The 17643-nt window shown below is 46.2% G+C and overlaps 10 non-coding genes across 10 annotated transcripts; all 10 read left to right on the forward strand.

Moving 5' to 3' along the window:
* Positions 1-354: 354 nt before the first annotated feature.
* Positions 355-436, forward strand: trnal-aag (transfer RNA leucine (anticodon AAG)). The gene has a single exon. It is a non-coding gene; the product is annotated as a tRNA-Leu (tRNA).
* Positions 437-1558: 1122 nt separating this feature from the next.
* trnav-uac (transfer RNA valine (anticodon UAC)) lies at positions 1559-1631 on the forward strand. Its single transcript has one exon. It is a non-coding gene; the product is annotated as a tRNA-Val (tRNA).
* Positions 1632-3300: 1669 nt separating this feature from the next.
* On the forward strand, positions 3301-3382 carry trnal-aag (transfer RNA leucine (anticodon AAG)). Its single transcript has one exon. It is a non-coding gene; the product is annotated as a tRNA-Leu (tRNA).
* Positions 3383-4504: 1122 nt separating this feature from the next.
* trnav-uac (transfer RNA valine (anticodon UAC)) lies at positions 4505-4577 on the forward strand. Its single transcript has one exon. It is a non-coding gene; the product is annotated as a tRNA-Val (tRNA).
* Positions 4578-6246: 1669 nt separating this feature from the next.
* On the forward strand, positions 6247-6328 carry trnal-aag (transfer RNA leucine (anticodon AAG)). The gene has a single exon. It is a non-coding gene; the product is annotated as a tRNA-Leu (tRNA).
* Positions 6329-7450: 1122 nt separating this feature from the next.
* trnav-uac (transfer RNA valine (anticodon UAC)) lies at positions 7451-7523 on the forward strand. The gene has a single exon. It is a non-coding gene; the product is annotated as a tRNA-Val (tRNA).
* Positions 7524-10386: 2863 nt separating this feature from the next.
* Positions 10387-10459, forward strand: trnav-uac (transfer RNA valine (anticodon UAC)). Its single transcript has one exon. It is a non-coding gene; the product is annotated as a tRNA-Val (tRNA).
* A 1669-nt stretch (positions 10460-12128) lies between these two features.
* trnal-aag (transfer RNA leucine (anticodon AAG)) lies at positions 12129-12210 on the forward strand. Its single transcript has one exon. It is a non-coding gene; the product is annotated as a tRNA-Leu (tRNA).
* A 1122-nt stretch (positions 12211-13332) lies between these two features.
* Positions 13333-13405, forward strand: trnav-uac (transfer RNA valine (anticodon UAC)). The gene has a single exon. It is a non-coding gene; the product is annotated as a tRNA-Val (tRNA).
* A 2873-nt stretch (positions 13406-16278) lies between these two features.
* On the forward strand, positions 16279-16351 carry trnav-uac (transfer RNA valine (anticodon UAC)). The gene has a single exon. It is a non-coding gene; the product is annotated as a tRNA-Val (tRNA).
* Positions 16352-17643: the final 1292 nt, after the last annotated feature.

Raw genomic sequence — 17643 nt, forward strand, 5'->3', positions numbered from 1 at the left:
TGTCCTGTTTCGAGCAATGGGTGAAATCATTTAGCAAAGCAAGAATCGAAATTGCAGTAATGTCAAGTAGCTCATGGTAATTTGACCCAATCATAACCGATCATATATTCCCACGCACTCACAGATACATTTGTAGCTGAATCCAGTCTGAGAAGATAGACTCAGTTTACCAGTGATTTTTGTCTGGATTGATGGGCTATCGTTAACTGCTGAGAAATTGATATTGTAGACGGGCACATCCCAGCAGCTGTGCGAGTCGGAGAGGGATCATTCAACCCTTTTCACGTCAGTTTGAATCTGTTGTTATGCAGGAACACAATTGGAAGTGCAAGAAAATGGACTCGCGGGCGTGCTGGTAGTGTGGCCGAGCGGTCTAAGGCGCTGGATTAAGGCTCCAGACTCGATAGAGGCGTGGGTTCGAATCCCACCGCTGCCATTTCTGCTGAACAGCTCCAACGGAACAGCTGGTTTAAATGCTGCTTCAATCCCTGCCTCATTTCTGTTTAAAACAGAAGGAAAATGAGTTTGCTTCCCGGGGAATTGACTGCGGTGTGGAAAAGTGCCGAATTTTCCAAAGTGTCTGTGCTGTCGTGATCGTGTTCGCTTCCCGCACGGAAAATCGCCAGCAGCTCTACTGTTGCTTTCTGTTCCAGGCAAGTTGAGCTTTTACTGGAACCGAATGGAGACTGTTATTTCATCGTTGTTGCGAAACAGAGTCCTACGGTGACTCGACTCGTCGTTATTTGGTTTTCTGGCCAATGAGAAAATCGTTCCAATGTATTTCGATGTCATATGTTATTGAATTTCTCCCACTTCAGTCATTTCCGTCCTGGAGACATCGGAAGGGAAAGGTAATCTAATCGAGACTGTGATTGGTGAAATTCACTTTTTATGGCCCATTCTTATTATGTTCTTTCTTTGTCTCTTTGCAGCATTGTCTGGGAAGTGGTGGTGCACTCAGGCTCCAGTATGTTTGAAAGAGTAGTTTGGAATTGCCCTGTTGTTAGTTGTGTGATTACTGTATGGCTCATGCCCCCGGACTGTCTCACATTTAGCATTCATGCTCGCTGTGTCTGAAAATGCATTTGGTTTTCCAGTTTTGTTTGTGTTCCGTGTTAAATGCTTTCTGTTTTGCGATTCGCTCAATACATTACGAATTAACAGGGTTTCTGAGGTAACTTCCAGCTGAGAATCTGGGAAACTTTCACGGAGTATGGTCAGTCGGAGCAAAAGTAAGGAAGTCGTACGTTTCTGCAGTGTTTCACAATGCTACCTTTCCCGTGAGCAGTCGAACAGACTAAATGATTTTGCCACAGACTGCGACGGTAAGCTCCGCAAAAACGTAATTCTTTAAAGCAGGTGTAAGCAACACAACGTTATTGGGGTACACCGCGTGGAAACAGACACTTCGGTGTATCTCGTCCATGCTCACCACATCGCCAAAATTAAACAAGTCCCATTAAACAACGAGCTAACGGAAACAGAAAGGTGAAAGGTAGAATGGCTTCAACTTTCAGTGCTGGATGCCACTGAGCTGCAGCGGGGGCGACCGAGGCTTGTTTCTGTAGTGTAGTGGTCATCACGTTCGCCTTACACGCGAAAGGTCCCCAGTTCGAAACTGGGCAGAAACTGCTCTGCTCTTCAACCGCAGCCTTTGACATCGACAAGAACGGAGCTTTCTTGCTTGCTTTCCCATCTGCAAACCTGCTTTCGAGTTTGCTTGAACAAATCTTCTCTCGTAGTGCAATGCAATGCAATGCAATTCCATTTAATTACTGTGCAAAGCATTGTAAAGTTTTTCTCCAACCTGTTTCCTATCATATGCCATTCTGTTTGAGAGTGTCGTTACCCCCTTCTGATCCTTCCACGAAAAGCATTACCGCATTCGCATTCCTTGCGCAGGCGGCCCGGTTCAAAGACAGGGAAGAAGCTGATGTGCTGGTGTCACAGTGCACCACGGATTCCTCAACTAGTCTGTCTGTCAAATGTATCCCAAAGTCGTCTCTGAAAGACCTCATTTGGAAGGTGTCTGTCGTTATTCAACGTGCGAGAATTGGCACCAGAGGTCCTGAATCATGTTTTGGAGCAGTTCGCACGTTAGTGGCTCATTCAATCAGCAACAGCAATGAAAAAAATTACACTCTCAGAGGAACCTCTGGACCTGTGCTTTCATAGCGTCGCTAGTATTAAGGTGCGCCCCGAGATCTAAGCCACGTTGGAACTGAAACGGAGGAATCGACAGAGAGGCGACAGAATGACATCGCATCCATTTGGTTTTCTTTACATCACTGACGAGCAGGAAAATGGAAACGGGGAGGGCGAGTGGGGAAGTGAGGCAGTTGCAGCTCTGGAGAACGTCCTTCTTTGTGATTCACTCAGCAACCAGAGACGTGACGGTGACTCAGGCGTGAGAGCTCTTCACATCGTGAACAAAAAGCAATCAAGGGCAGTTAGCACCTCTTCCGGAGTGGGGGTGGGGTGAGGTAATTACCTTCTGACTTCTGTTACTATGTTCAGAAACTGCCTTTTGGATTGAGGTGAACAGAAACTGCATTTCTAAAAAGCACCATGGAACTTGTTAAACTTTATTGAGTCGCGCTTTTTCATCGATTCACACACAGGTTTCCAACTCTTTTGGTATCGATGAGGCTCATGTCCAGGTGTGATAATCTCTGCAGCAAATTGCACGGTTAAGGTAAAAGGCAAGGAAAGTGACATCTCGAACCGGCCCCGAGGTCAGACCTTCCTCACAATGTAATCTGTCGTTCTCGGATTGTAATGCTACCTCCGGTTTTAGGGTGGAACATTCTTTGGGAACCTTATTCTGCAAAACAGACACAGTGACTGAAACTATGCTGCACGGTATGATTTGGGACACGGCCTGCTCAGCTTTGTGCATTTTCCCTGTAGTCCGGTGTGTTTCATGTTCCGTGTAAACGTGAAAGTTGTCCTGTTTCGAGCAATGGGTGAAATCATTTAGCAAAGCAAGAATCGAAATTGCAGTAATGTCAAGTAGCTCATGGTAATTTGACCCAATCATAACCGATCATATATTCCCACGCACTCACAGATACATTTGTAGCTGAATCCAGTCTGAGAAGATAGACTCAGTTTACCAGTGATTTTTGTCTGGATTGATGGGCTATCGTTAACTGCTGAGAAATTGATATTGTAGACGGGCACATCCCAGCAGCTGTGCGAGTCGGAGAGGGATCATTCAACCCTTTTCACGTCAGTTTGAATCTGTTGTTATGCAGGAACACAATTGGAAGTGCAAGAAAATGGACTCGCGGGCGTGCTGGTAGTGTGGCCGAGCGGTCTAAGGCGCTGGATTAAGGCTCCAGACTCGATAGAGGCGTGGGTTCGAATCCCACCGCTGCCATTTCTGCTGAACAGCTCCAACGGAACAGCTGGTTTAAATGCTGCTTCAATCCCTGCCTCATTTCTGTTTAAAACAGAAGGAAAATGAGTTTGCTTCCCGGGGAATTGACTGCGGTGTGGAAAAGTGCCGAATTTTCCAAAGTGTCTGTGCTGTCGTGATCGTGTTCGCTTCCCGCACGGAAAATCGCCAGCAGCTCTACTGTTGCTTTCTGTTCCAGGCAAGTTGAGCTTTTACTGGAACCGAATGGAGACTGTTATTTCATCGTTGTTGCGAAACAGAGTCCTACGGTGACTCGACTCGTCGTTATTTGGTTTTCTGGCCAATGAGAAAATCGTTCCAATGTATTTCGATGTCATATGTTATTGAATTTCTCCCACTTCAGTCATTTCCGTCCTGGAGACATCGGAAGGGAAAGGTAATCTAATCGAGACTGTGATTGGTGAAATTCACTTTTTATGGCCCATTCTTATTATGTTCTTTCTTTGTCTCTTTGCAGCATTGTCTGGGAAGTGGTGGTGCACTCAGGCTCCAGTATGTTTGAAAGAGTAGTTTGGAATTGCCCTGTTGTTAGTTGTGTGATTACTGTATGGCTCATGCCCCCGGACTGTCTCACATTTAGCATTCATGCTCGCTGTGTCTGAAAATGCATTTGGTTTTCCAGTTTTGTTTGTGTTCCGTGTTAAATGCTTTCTGTTTTGCGATTCGCTCAATACATTACGAATTAACAGGGTTTCTGAGGTAACTTCCAGCTGAGAATCTGGGAAACTTTCACGGAGTATGGTCAGTCGGAGCAAAAGTAAGGAAGTCGTACGTTTCTGCAGTGTTTCACAATGCTACCTTTCCCGTGAGCAGTCGAACAGACTAAATGATTTTGCCACAGACTGCGACGGTAAGCTCCGCAAAAACGTAATTCTTTAAAGCAGGTGTAAGCAACACAACGTTATTGGGGTACACCGCGTGGAAACAGACACTTCGGTGTATCTCGTCCATGCTCACCACATCGCCAAAATTAAACAAGTCCCATTAAACAACGAGCTAACGGAAACAGAAAGGTGAAAGGTAGAATGGCTTCAACTTTCAGTGCTGGATGCCACTGAGCTGCAGCGGGGGCGACCGAGGCTTGTTTCTGTAGTGTAGTGGTCATCACGTTCGCCTTACACGCGAAAGGTCCCCAGTTCGAAACTGGGCAGAAACTGCTCTGCTCTTCAACCGCAGCCTTTGACATCGACAAGAACGGAGCTTTCTTGCTTGCTTTCCCATCTGCAAACCTGCTTTCGAGTTTGCTTGAACAAATCTTCTCTCGTAGTGCAATGCAATGCAATGCAATTCCATTTAATTACTGTGCAAAGCATTGTAAAGTTTTTCTCCAACCTGTTTCCTATCATATGCCATTCTGTTTGAGAGTGTCGTTACCCCCTTCTGATCCTTCCACGAAAAGCATTACCGCATTCGCATTCCTTGCGCAGGCGGCCCGGTTCAAAGACAGGGAAGAAGCTGATGTGCTGGTGTCACAGTGCACCACGGATTCCTCAACTAGTCTGTCTGTCAAATGTATCCCAAAGTCGTCTCTGAAAGACCTCATTTGGAAGGTGTCTGTCGTTATTCAACGTGCGAGAATTGGCACCAGAGGTCCTGAATCATGTTTTGGAGCAGTTCGCACGTTAGTGGCTCATTCAATCAGCAACAGCAATGAAAAAAATTACACTCTCAGAGGAACCTCTGGACCTGTGCTTTCATAGCGTCGCTAGTATTAAGGTGCGCCCCGAGATCTAAGCCACGTTGGAACTGAAACGGAGGAATCGACAGAGAGGCGACAGAATGACATCGCATCCATTTGGTTTTCTTTACATCACTGACGAGCAGGAAAATGGAAACGGGGAGGGCGAGTGGGGAAGTGAGGCAGTTGCAGCTCTGGAGAACGTCCTTCTTTGTGATTCACTCAGCAACCAGAGACGTGACGGTGACTCAGGCGTGAGAGCTCTTCACATCGTGAACAAAAAGCAATCAAGGGCAGTTAGCACCTCTTCCGGAGTGGGGGTGGGGTGAGGTAATTACCTTCTGACTTCTGTTACTATGTTCAGAAACTGCCTTTTGGATTGAGGTGAACAGAAACTGCATTTCTAAAAAGCACCATGGAACTTGTTAAACTTTATTGAGTCGCGCTTTTTCATCGATTCACACACAGGTTTCCAACTCTTTTGGTATCGATGAGGCTCATGTCCAGGTGGGATAATCTCTGCAGCAAATTGCACGGTTAAGGTAAAAGGCAAGGAAAGTGACATCTCGAACCGGCCCCGAGGTCAGACCTTCCTCACAATGTAATCTGTCGTTCTCGGATTGTAATGCTACCTCCGGTTTTAGGGTGGAACATTCTTTGGGAACCTTATTCTGCAAAACAGACACAGTGACTGAAACTATGCTGCACGGTATGATTTGGGACACGGCCTGCTCAGCTTTGTGCATTTTCCCTGTAGTCCGGTGTGTTTCATGTTCCGTGTAAACGTGAAAGTTGTCCTGTTTCGAGCAATGGGTGAAATCATTTAGCAAAGCAAGAATCGAAATTGCAGTAATGTCAAGTAGCTCATGGTAATTTGACCCAATCATAACCGATCATATATTCCCACGCACTCACAGATACATTTGTAGCTGAATCCAGTCTGAGAAGATAGACTCAGTTTACCAGTGATTTTTGTCTGGATTGATGGGCTATCGTTAACTGCTGAGAAATTGATATTGTAGACGGGCACATCCCAGCAGCTGTGCGAGTCGGAGAGGGATCATTCAACCCTTTTCACGTCAGTTTGAATCTGTTGTTATGCAGGAACACAATTGGAAGTGCAAGAAAATGGACTCGCGGGCGTGCTGGTAGTGTGGCCGAGCGGTCTAAGGCGCTGGATTAAGGCTCCAGACTCGATAGAGGCGTGGGTTCGAATCCCACCGCTGCCATTTCTGCTGAACAGCTCCAACGGAACAGCTGGTTTAAATGCTGCTTCAATCCCTGCCTCATTTCTGTTTAAAACAGAAGGAAAATGAGTTTGCTTCCCGGGGAATTGACTGCGGTGTGGAAAAGTGCCGAATTTTCCAAAGTGTCTGTGCTGTCGTGATCGTGTTCGCTTCCCGCATGGAAAATCGCCAGCAGCTCTACTGTTGCTTTCTGTTCCAGGCAAGTTGAGCTTTTACTGGAACCGAATGGAGACTGTTATTTCATCGTTGTTGCGAAACAGAGTCCTACGGTGACTCGACTCGTCGTTATTTGGTTTTCTGGCCAATGAGAAAATCGTTCCAATGTATTTCGATGTCATATGTTATTGAATTTCTCCCACTTCAGTCATTTCCGTCCTGGAGACATCGGAAGGGAAAGGTAATCTAATCGAGACTGTGATTGGTGAAATTCACTTTTTATGGCCCATTCTTATTATGTTCTTTCTTTGTCTCTTTGCAGCATTGTCTGGGAAGTGGTGGTGCACTCAGGCTCCAGTATGTTTGAAAGAGTAGTTTGGAATTGCCCTGTTGTTAGTTGTGTGATTACTGTATGGCTCATGCCCCCGGACTGTCTCACATTTAGCATTCATGCTCGCTGTGTCTGAAAATGCATTTGGTTTTCCAGTTTTGTTTGTGTTCCGTGTTAAATGCTTTCTGTTTTGCGATTCGCTCAATACATTACGAATTAACAGGGTTTCTGAGGTAACTTCCAGCTGAGAATCTGGGAAACTTTCACGGAGTATGGTCAGTCGGAGCAAAAGTAAGGAAGTCGTACGTTTCTGCAGTGTTTCACAATGCTACCTTTCCCGTGAGCAGTCGAACAGACTAAATGATTTTGCCACAGACTGCGACGGTAAGCTCCGCAAAAACGTAATTCTTTAAAGCAGGTGTAAGCAACACAACGTTATTGGGGTACACCGCGTGGAAACAGACACTTCGGTGTATCTCGTCCATGCTCACCACATCGCCAAAATTAAACAAGTCCCATTAAACAACGAGCTAACGGAAACAGAAAGGTGAAAGGTAGAATGGCTTCAACTTTCAGTGCTGGATGCCACTGAGCTGCAGCGGGGGCGACCGAGGCTTGTTTCTGTAGTGTAGTGGTCATCACGTTCGCCTTACACGCGAAAGATCCCCAGTTCGAAACTGGGCAGAAACTGCTCTGCTCTTCAACCGCAGCCTTTGACATCGACAAGAACGGAGCTTTCTTGCTTGCTTTCCCATCTGCAAACCTGCTTTCGAGTTTGCTTGAACAAATCTTCTCTCGTAGTGCAATGCAATTCCATTTAATTACTGTGCAAAGCATTGTAAAGTTTTTCTCCAACCTGTTTCCTATCATATGCCATTCTGTTTGAGAGTGTCGTTACCCCCTTCTGATCCTTCCACGAAAAGCATTACCGCATTCGCATTCCTTGCGCAGGCGGCCCGGTTCAAAGACAGGGAAGAAGCTGATGTGCTGGTGTCACAGTGCACCACGGATTCCTCAACTAGTCTGTCTGTCAAATGTATCCCAAAGTCGTCTCTGAAAGACCTCATTTGGAAGGTGTCTGTCGTTATTCAACGTGCGAGAATTGGCACCAGAGGTCCTGAATCATGTTTTGGAGCAGTTCGCACGTTAGTGGCTCATTCAATCAGCAACAGCAATGAAAAAAATTACACTCTCAGAGGAACCTCTGGACCTGTGCTTTCATAGCGTCGCTAGTATTAAGGTGCGCCCCGAGATCTAAGCCACGTTGGAACTGAAACGGAGGAATCGACAGAGAGGCGACAGAATGACATCGCATCCATTTGGTTTTCTTTACATCACTGACGAGCAGGAAAATGGAAACGGGGAGGGCGAGTGGGGAAGTGAGGCAGTTGCAGCTCTGGAGAACGTCCTTCTTTGTGATTCACTCAGCAACCAGAGACGTGACGGTGACTCAGGCGTGAGAGCTCTTCACATCGTGAACAAAAAGCAATCAAGGGCAGTTAGCACCTCTTCCGGAGTGGGGGTGGGGTGAGGTAATTACCTTCTGACTTCTGTTACTATGTTCAGAAACTGCCTTTTGGATTGAGGTGAACAGAAACTGCATTTCTAAAAAGCACCATGGAACTTGTTAAACTTTATTGAGTCGCGCTTTTTCATCGATTCACACACAGGTTTCCAACTCTTTTGGTATCGATGAGGCTCATGTCCAGGTGGGATAATCTCTGCAGCAAATTGCACGGTTAAGGTAAAAGGCAAGGAAAGTGACATCTCGAACCGGCCCCGAGGTCAGACCTTCCTCACAATGTAATCTGTCGTTCTCGGATTGTAATGCTACCTCCGGTTTTAGGGTGGAACATTCTTTGGGAACCTTATTCTGCAAAACAGACACAGTGACTGAAACTATGCTGCACGGTATGATTTGGGACACGGCCTGCTCAGCTTTGTGCATTTTCCCTGTAGTCCGGTGTGTTTCATGTTCCGTGTAAACGTGAAAGTTGTCCTGTTTCGAGCAATGGGTGAAATCATTTAGCAAAGCAAGAATCGAAATTGCAGTAATGTCAAGTAGCTCATGGTAATTTGACCCAATCATAACCGATCATATATTCCCACGCACTCACAGATACATTTGTAGCTGAATCCAGTCTGAGAAGATAGACTCAGTTTACCAGTGATTTTTGTCTGGATTGATGGGCTATCGTTAACTGCTGAGAAATTGATATTGTAGACGGGCACATCCCAGCAGCTGTGCGAGTCGGAGAGGGATCATTCAACCCTTTTCACGTCAGTTTGAATCTGTTGTTATGCAGGAACACAATTGGAAGTGCAAGAAAATGGACTCGCGGGCGTGCTGGTAGTGTGGCCGAGCGGTCTAAGGCGCTGGATTAAGGCTCCAGACTCGATAGAGGGGTGGGTTCGAATTCCACCGCGGCCATTTCTGCTGAACAGCTCCAACGGAACAGCTGGTTTAAATGCTGCTTCAATCCCTGCCTCATTTCTGTTTAAAACAGAAGAAAAATGAGTTTGCTTCCCGGGGAATTGACTGCGGTGTGGAAAAGTGCCGAATTTTCCAAAGTGTCTGTGCTGTCGTGATCGTGTTCGCTTCCCGCACGGAAAATCGCCAGCAGCTCTACTGTTGCTTTCTGTTCCAGGCAAGTTGAGCTTTTACTGGAACCGAATGGAGACTGTTATTTCATCGTTGTTGCGAAACAGAGTCCTACGGTGACTCGACTCGTCGTTATTTGGTTTTCTGGCCAATGAGAAAATCGTTCCAATGTATTTCGATGTCATATGTTATTGAATTTCTCCCACTTCAGTCATTTCCGTCCTGGAGACATCGGAAGGGAAAGGTAATCTAATCGAGACTGTGATTGGTGAAATTCACTTTTTATGGCCCATTCTTATTATGTTCTTTCTTTGTCTCTTTGCAGCATTGTCTGGGAAGTGGTGGTGCACTCAGGCTCCAGTATGTTTGAAAGAGTAGTTTGGAATTGCCCTGTTGTTAGTTGTGTGATTACTGTATGGCTCATGCCCCCGGACTGTCTCACATTTAGCATTCATGCTCGCTGTGTCTGAAAATGCATTTGGTTTTCCAGTTTTGTTTGTGTTCCGTGTTAAATGCTTTCTGTTTTGCGATTCGCTCAATACATTACGAATTAACAGGGTTTCTGAGGTAACTTCCAGCTGAGAATCTGGGAAACTTTCACGGAGTATGGTCAGTCGGAGCAAAAGTAAGGAAGTCGTACGTTTCTGCAGTGTTTCACAATGCTACCTTTCCCGTGAGCAGTCGAACAGACTAAATGATTTTGCCACAGACTGCGACGGTAAGCTCCGCAAAAACGTAATTCTTTAAAGCAGGTGTAAGCAACACAACGTTATTGGGGTACACCGCGTGGAAACAGACACTTCGGTGTATCTCGTCCATGCTCACCACATCGCCAAAATTAAACAAGTCCCATTAAACAACGAGCTAACGGAAACAGAAAGGTGAAAGGTAGAATGGCTTCAACTTTCAGTGCTGGATGCCACTGAGCTGCAGCGGGGGCGACCGAGGCTTGTTTCTGTAGTGTAGTGGTCATCACGTTCGCCTTACACGCGAAAGGTCCCCAGTTCGAAACTGGGCAGAAACTGCTCTGCTCTTCAACCGCAGCCTTTGACATCGACAAGAACGGAGCTTTCTTGCTTGCTTTCCCATCTGCAAACCTGCTTTCGAGTTTGCTTGAACAAATCTTCTCTCGTAGTGCAATGCAATGCAATGCAATTCCATTTAATTACTGTGCAAAGCATTGTAAAGTTTTTCTCCAACCTGTTTCCTATCATATGCCATTCTGTTTGAGAGTGTCGTTACCCCCTTCTGATCCTTCCACGAAAAGCATTACCGCATTCGCATTCCTTGCGCAGGCGGCCCGGTTCAAAGACAGGGAAGAAGCTGATGTGCTGGTGTCACAGTGCACCACGGATTCCTCAACTAGTCTGTCTGTCAAATGTATCCCAAAGTCGTCTCTGAAAGACCTCATTTGGAAGGTGTCTGTCGTTATTCAACGTGCGAGAATTGGCACCAGAGGTCCTGAATCATGTTTTGGAGCAGTTCGCACGTTAGTGGCTCATTCAATCAGCAACAGCAATGAAAAAAATTACACTCTCAGAGGAACCTCTGGACCTGTGCTTTCATAGCGTCGCTAGTATTAAGGTGCGCCCCGAGATCTAAGCCACGTTGGAACTGAAACGGAGGAATCGACAGAGAGGCGACAGAATGACATCGCATCCATTTGGTTTTCTTTACATCACTGACGAGCAGGAAAATGGAAACGGGGAGGGCGAGTGGGGAAGTGAGGCAGTTGCAGCTCTGGAGAACGTCCTTCTTTGTGATTCACTCAGCAACCAGAGACGTGACGGTGACTCAGGCGTGAGAGCTCTTCACATCGTGAACAAAAAGCAATCAAGGGCAGTTAGCACCTCTTCCGGAGTGGGGGTGGGGTGAGGTAATTACCTTCTGACTTCTGTTACTATGTTCAGAAACTGCCTTTTGGATTGAGGTGAACAGAAACTGCATTTCTAAAAAGCACCATGGAACTTGTTAAACTTTATTGAGTCGCGCTTTTTCATCGATTCACACACAGGTTTCCAACTCTTTTGGTATCGATGAGGCTCATGTCCAGGTGTGATAATCTCTGCAGCAAATTGCACGGTTAAGGTAAAAGGCAAGGAAAGTGACATCTCGAACCGGCCCCGAGGTCAGACCTTCCTCACAATGTAATCTGTCGTTCTCGGATTGTAATGCTACCTCCGGTTTTAGGGTGGAACATTCTTTGGGAACCTTATTCTGCAAAACAGACACAGTGACTGAAACTATGCTGCACGGTATGATTTGGGACACGGCCTGCTCAGCTTTGTGCATTTTCCCTGTAGTCCGGTGTGTTTCATGTTCCGTGTAAACGTGAAAGTTGTCCTGTTTCGAGCAATGGGTGAAATCATTTAGCAAAGCAAGAATCGAAATTGCAGTAATGTCAAGTAGCTCATGGTAATTTGACCCAATCATAACCGATCATATATTCCCACGCACTCACAGATACATTTGTAGCTGAATCCAGTCTGAGAAGATAGACTCAGTTTACCAGTGATTTTTGTCTGGATTGATGGGCTATCGTTAACTGCTGAGAAATTGATATTGTAGACGGGCACATCCCAGCAGCTGTGCGAGTCGGAGAGGGATCATTCAACCCTTTTCACGTCAGTTTGAATCTGTTGTTATGCAGGAACACAATTGGAAGTGCAAGAAAATGGACTCGCGGGCGTGCTGGTAGTGTGGCCGAGCGGTCTAAGGCGCTGGATTAAGGCTCCAGACTCGATAGAGGCGTGGGTTCGAATCCCACCGCTGCCATTTCTGCTGAACAGCTCCAACGGAACAGCTGGTTTAAATGCTGCTTCAATCCCTGCCTCATTTCTGTTTAAAACAGAAGGAAAATGAGTTTGCTTCCCGGGGAATTGACTGCGGTGTGGAAAAGTGCCGAATTTTCCAAAGTGTCTGTGCTGTCGTGATCGTGTTCGCTTCCCGCACGGAAAATCGCCAGCAGCTCTACTGTTGCTTTCTGTTCCAGGCAAGTTGAGCTTTTACTGGAACCGAATGGAGACTGTTATTTCATCGTTGTTGCGAAACAGAGTCCTACGGTGACTCGACTCGTCGTTATTTGGTTTTCTGGCCAATGAGAAAATCGTTCCAATGTATTTCGATGTCATATGTTATTGAATTTCTCCCACTTCAGTCATTTCCGTCCTGGAGACATCGGAAGGGAAAGGTAATCTAATCGAGACTGTGATTGGTGAAATTCACTTTTTATGGCCCATTCTTATTATGTTCTTTCTTTGTCTCTTTGCAGCATTGTCTGGGAAGTGGTGGTGCACTCAGGCTCCAGTATGTTTGAAAGAGTAGTTTGGAATTGCCCTGTTGTTAGTTGTGTGATTACTGTATGGCTCATGCCCCCGGACTGTCTCACATTTAGCATTCATGCTCGCTGTGTCTGAAAATGCATTTGGTTTTCCAGTTTTGTTTGTGTTCCGTGTTAAATGCTTTCTGTTTTGCGATTCGCTCAATACATTACGAATTAACAGGGTTTCTGAGGTAACTTCCAGCTGAGAATCTGGGAAACTTTCACGGAGTATGGTCAGTCGGAGCAAAAGTAAGGAAGTCGTACGTTTCTGCAGTGTTTCACAATGCTACCTTTCCCGTGAGCAGTCGAACAGACTAAATGATTTTGCCACAGACTGCGACGGTAAGCTCCGCAAAAACGTAATTCTTTAAAGCAGGTGTAAGCAACACAACGTTATTGGGGTACACCGCGTGGAAACAGACACTTCGGTGTATCTCGTCCATGCTCACCACATCGCCAAAATTAAACAAGTCCCATTAAACAACGAGCTAACGGAAACAGAAAGGTGAAAGGTAGAATGGCTTCAACTTTCAGTGCTGGATGCCACTGAGCTGCAGCGGGGGCGACCGAGGCTTGTTTCTGTAGTGTAGTGGTCATCACGTTCGCCTTACACGCGAAAGGTCCCCAGTTCGAAACTGGGCAGAAACTGCTCTGCTCTTCAACCGCAGCCTTTGACATCGACAAGAACGGAGCTTTCTTGCTTGCTTTCCCATCTGCAAACCTGCTTTCGAGTTTGCTTGAACAAATCTTCTCTCGTAGTGCAATGCAATGCAATGCAATTCCATTTAATTACTGTGCAAAGCATTGTAAAGTTTTTCTCCAACCTGTTTCCTATCATATGCCATTCTGTTTGAGAGTGTCGTTACCCCCTTCTGATCCTTCCACGAAAAGCATTACCGCATTCGCATTCCTTGCGCAGGCGGCCCGGTTCAAAGACAGGGAAGAAGCTGATGTGCTGGTGTCACAGTGCACCACGGATTCCTCAACTAGTCTGTCTGTCAAATGTATCCCAAAGTCGTCTCTGAAAGACCTCATTTGGAAGGTGTCTGTCGTTATTCAACGTGCGAGAATTGGCACCAGAGGTCCTGAATCATGTTTTGGAGCAGTTCGCACGTTAGTGGCTCATTCAATCAGCAACAGCAATGAAAAAAATTACACTCTCAGAGGAACCTCTGGACCTGTGCTTTCATAGCGTCGCTAGTATTAAGGTGCGCCCCGAGATCTAAGCCACGTTGGAACTGAAACGGAGGAATCGACAGAGAGGCGACAGAATGACATCGCATCCATTTGGTTTTCTTTACATCACTGACGAGCAGGAAAATGGAAACGGGGAGGGCGAGTGGGGAAGTGAGGCAGTTGCAGCTCTGGAGAACGTCCTTCTTTGTGATTCACTCAGCAACCAGAGACGTGACGGTGACTCAGGCGTGAGAGCTCTTCACATCGTGAACAAAAAGCAATCAAGGGCAGTTAGCACCTCTTCCGGAGTGGGGGTGGGGTGAGGTAATTACCTTCTGACTTCTGTTACTATGTTCAGAAACTGCCTTTTGGATTGAGGTGAACAGAAACTGCATTTCTAAAAAGCACCATGGAACTTGTTAAACTTTATTGAGTCGCGCTTTTTCATCGATTCACACACAGGTTTCCAACTCTTTTGGTATCGATGAGGCTCATGTCCAGGTGGGATAATCTCTGCAGCAAATTGCACGGTTAAGGTAAAAGGCAAGGAAAGTGACATCTCGAACCGGCCCCGAGGTCAGACCTTCCTCACAATGTAATCTGTCGTTCTCGGATTGTAATGCTACCTCCGGTTTTAGGGTGGAACATTCTTTGGGAACCTTATTCTGCAAAACAGACACAGTGACTGAAACTATGCTGCACGGTATGATTTGGGACACGGCCTGCTCAGCTTTGTGCATTTTCCCTGTAGTCCGGTGTGTTTCATGTTCCGTGTAAACGTGAAAGTTGTCCTGTTTCGAGCAATGGGTGAAATCATTTAGCAAAGCAAGAATCGAAATTGCAGTAATGTCAAGTAGCTCATGGTAATTTGACCCAATCATAACCGATCATATATTCCCACGCACTCACAGATACATTTGTAGCTGAATCCAGTCTGAGAAGATAGACTCAGTTTACCAGTGATTTTTGTCTGGATTGATGGGCTATCGTTAACTGCTGAGAAATTGATATTGTAGACGGGCACATCCCAGCAGCTGTGCGAGTCGGAGAGGGATCATTCAACCCTTTTCACGTCAGTTTGAATCTGTTGTTATGCAGGAACACAATTGGAAGTGCAAGAAAATGGACTCGCGGGCGTGCTGGTAGTGTGGCCGAGCGGTCTAAGGCGCTGGATTAAGGCTCCAGACTCGATAGAGGCGTGGGTTCGAATTCCACCGCGGCCATTTCTGCTGAACAGCTCCAACGGAACAGCTGGTTTAAATGCTGCTTCAATCCCTGCCTCATTTCTGTTTAAAACAGAAGAAAAATGAGTTTGCTTCCCGGGGAATTGACTGCGGTGTGGAAAAGTGCCGAATTTTCCAAAGTGTCTGTGCTGTCGTGATCGTGTTCGCTTCCCGCACGGAAAATCGCCAGCAGCTCTACTGTTGCTTTCTGTTCCAGGCAAGTTGAGCTTTTACTGGAACCGAATGGAGACTGTTATTTCATCGTTGTTGCGAAACAGAGTCCTACGGTGACTCGACTCGTCGTTATTTGGTTTTCTGGCCAATGAGAAAATCGTTCCAATGTATTTCGATGTCATATGTTATTGAATTTCTCCCACTTCAGTCATTTCCGTCCTGGAGACATCGGAAGGGAAAGGTAATCTAATCGAGACTGTGATTGGTGAAATTCACTTTTTATGGCCCATTCTTATTATGTTCTTTCTTTGTCTCTTTGCAGCATTGTCTGGGAAGTGGTGGTGCACTCAGGCTCCAGTATGTTTGAAAGAGTAGTTTGGAATTGCCCTGTTGTTAGTTGTGTGATTACTGTATGGCTCATGCCCCCGGACTGTCTCACATTTAGCATTCATGCTCGCTGTGTCTGAAAATGCATTTGGTTTTCCAGTTTTGTTTGTGTTCCGTGTTAAATGCTTTCTGTTTTGCGATTCGCTCAATACATTACGAATTAACAGGGTTTCTGAGGTAACTTCCAGCTGAGAATCTGGGAAACTTTCACGGAGTATGGTCAGTCGGAGCAAAAGTAAGGAAGTCGTACGTTTCTGCAGTGTTTCACAATGCTACCTTTCCCGTGAGCAGTCGAACAGACTAAATGATTTTGCCACAGACTGCGACGGTAAGCTCCGCAAAAACGTAATTCTTTAAAGCAGGTGTAAGCAACACAACGTTATTGGGGTACACCGCGTGGAAACAGACACTTCGGTGTATCTCGTCCATGCTCACCACATCGCCAAAATTAAACAAGTCCCATTAAACAACGAGCTAACGGAAACAGAAAGGTGAAAGGTAGAATGGCTTCAACTTTCAGTGCTGGATGCCACTGAGCTGCAGCGGGGGCGACCGAGGCTTGTTTCTGTAGTGTAGTGGTCATCACGTTCGCCTTACACGCGAAAGGTCCCCAGTTCGAAACTGGGCAGAAACTGCTCTGCTCTTCAACCGCAGCCTTTGACATCGACAAGAACGGAGCTTTCTTGCTTGCTTTCCCATCTGCAAACCTGCTTTCGAGTTTGCTTGAACAAATCTTCTCTCGTAGTGCAATGCAATGCAATGCAATTCCATTTAATTACTGTGCAAAGCATTGTAAAGTTTTTCTCCAACCTGTTTCCTATCATATGCCATTCTGTTTGAGAGTGTCGTTACCCCCTTCTGATCCTTCCACGAAAAGCATTACCGCATTCGCATTCCTTGCGCAGGCGGCCCGGTTCAAAGACAGGGAAGAAGCTGATGTGCTGGTGTCACAGTGCACCACGGATTCCTCAACTAGTCTGTCTGTCAAATGTATCCCAAAGTCGTCTCTGAAAGACCTCATTTGGAAGGTGTCTGTCGTTATTCAACGTGCGAGAATTGGCACCAGAGGTCCTGAATCATGTTTTGGAGCAGTTCGCACGTTAGTGGCTCATTCAATCAGCAACAGCAATGAAAAAAATTACACTCTCAGAGGAACCTCTGGACCTGTGCTTTCATAGCGTCGCTAGTATTAAGGTGCGCCCCGAGATCTAAGCCACGTTGGAACTGAAACGGAGGAATCGACAGAGAGGCGACAGAATGACATCGCATCCATTTGGTTTTCTTTACATCACTGACGAGCAGGAAAATGGAAACGGGGAGGGCGAGTGGGGAAGTGAGGCAGTTGCAGCTCTGGAGAACGTCCTTCTTTGTGATTCACTCAGCAACCAGAGACGTGACGGTGACTCAGGCGTGAGAGCTCTTCACATCGTGAACAAAAAGCAATCAAGGGCAGTTAGCACCTCTTCCGGAGTGGGGGTGGGGTGAGGTAATTACCTTCTGACTTCTGTTACTATGTTCAGAAACTGCCTTTTGGATTGAGGTGAACAGAAACTGCATTTCTAAAAAGCACCATGGAACTTGTTAAACTTTATTGAGTCGCGCTTTTTCATCGATTCACACACAGGTTTCCAACTCTTTTGGTATCGATGAGGCTCATGTCCAGGTGGGATAATCTCTGCAGCAAATTGCACGGTTAAGGTAAAAGGCAAGGAAAGTGACATCTCGAACCGGCCCCGAGGTCAGACCTTCCTCACAATGTAATCTGTCGTTCTCGGATTGTAATGCTACCTCCGGTTTTAGGGTGGAACATTCTTTGGGAACCTTATTCTGCAAAACAGACACAGTGACTGAAACTATGCTGCACGGTATGATTTGGGACACGGCCTGCTCAGCTTTGTGCATTTTCCCTGTAGTCCGGTGTGTTTC

This window comes from Chiloscyllium punctatum, chromosome 18, assembly GCF_047496795.1.
Source record: "Chiloscyllium punctatum isolate Juve2018m chromosome 18, sChiPun1.3, whole genome shotgun sequence".
Classification (NCBI taxonomy): domain Eukaryota; kingdom Metazoa; phylum Chordata; class Chondrichthyes; order Orectolobiformes; family Hemiscylliidae; genus Chiloscyllium; species Chiloscyllium punctatum.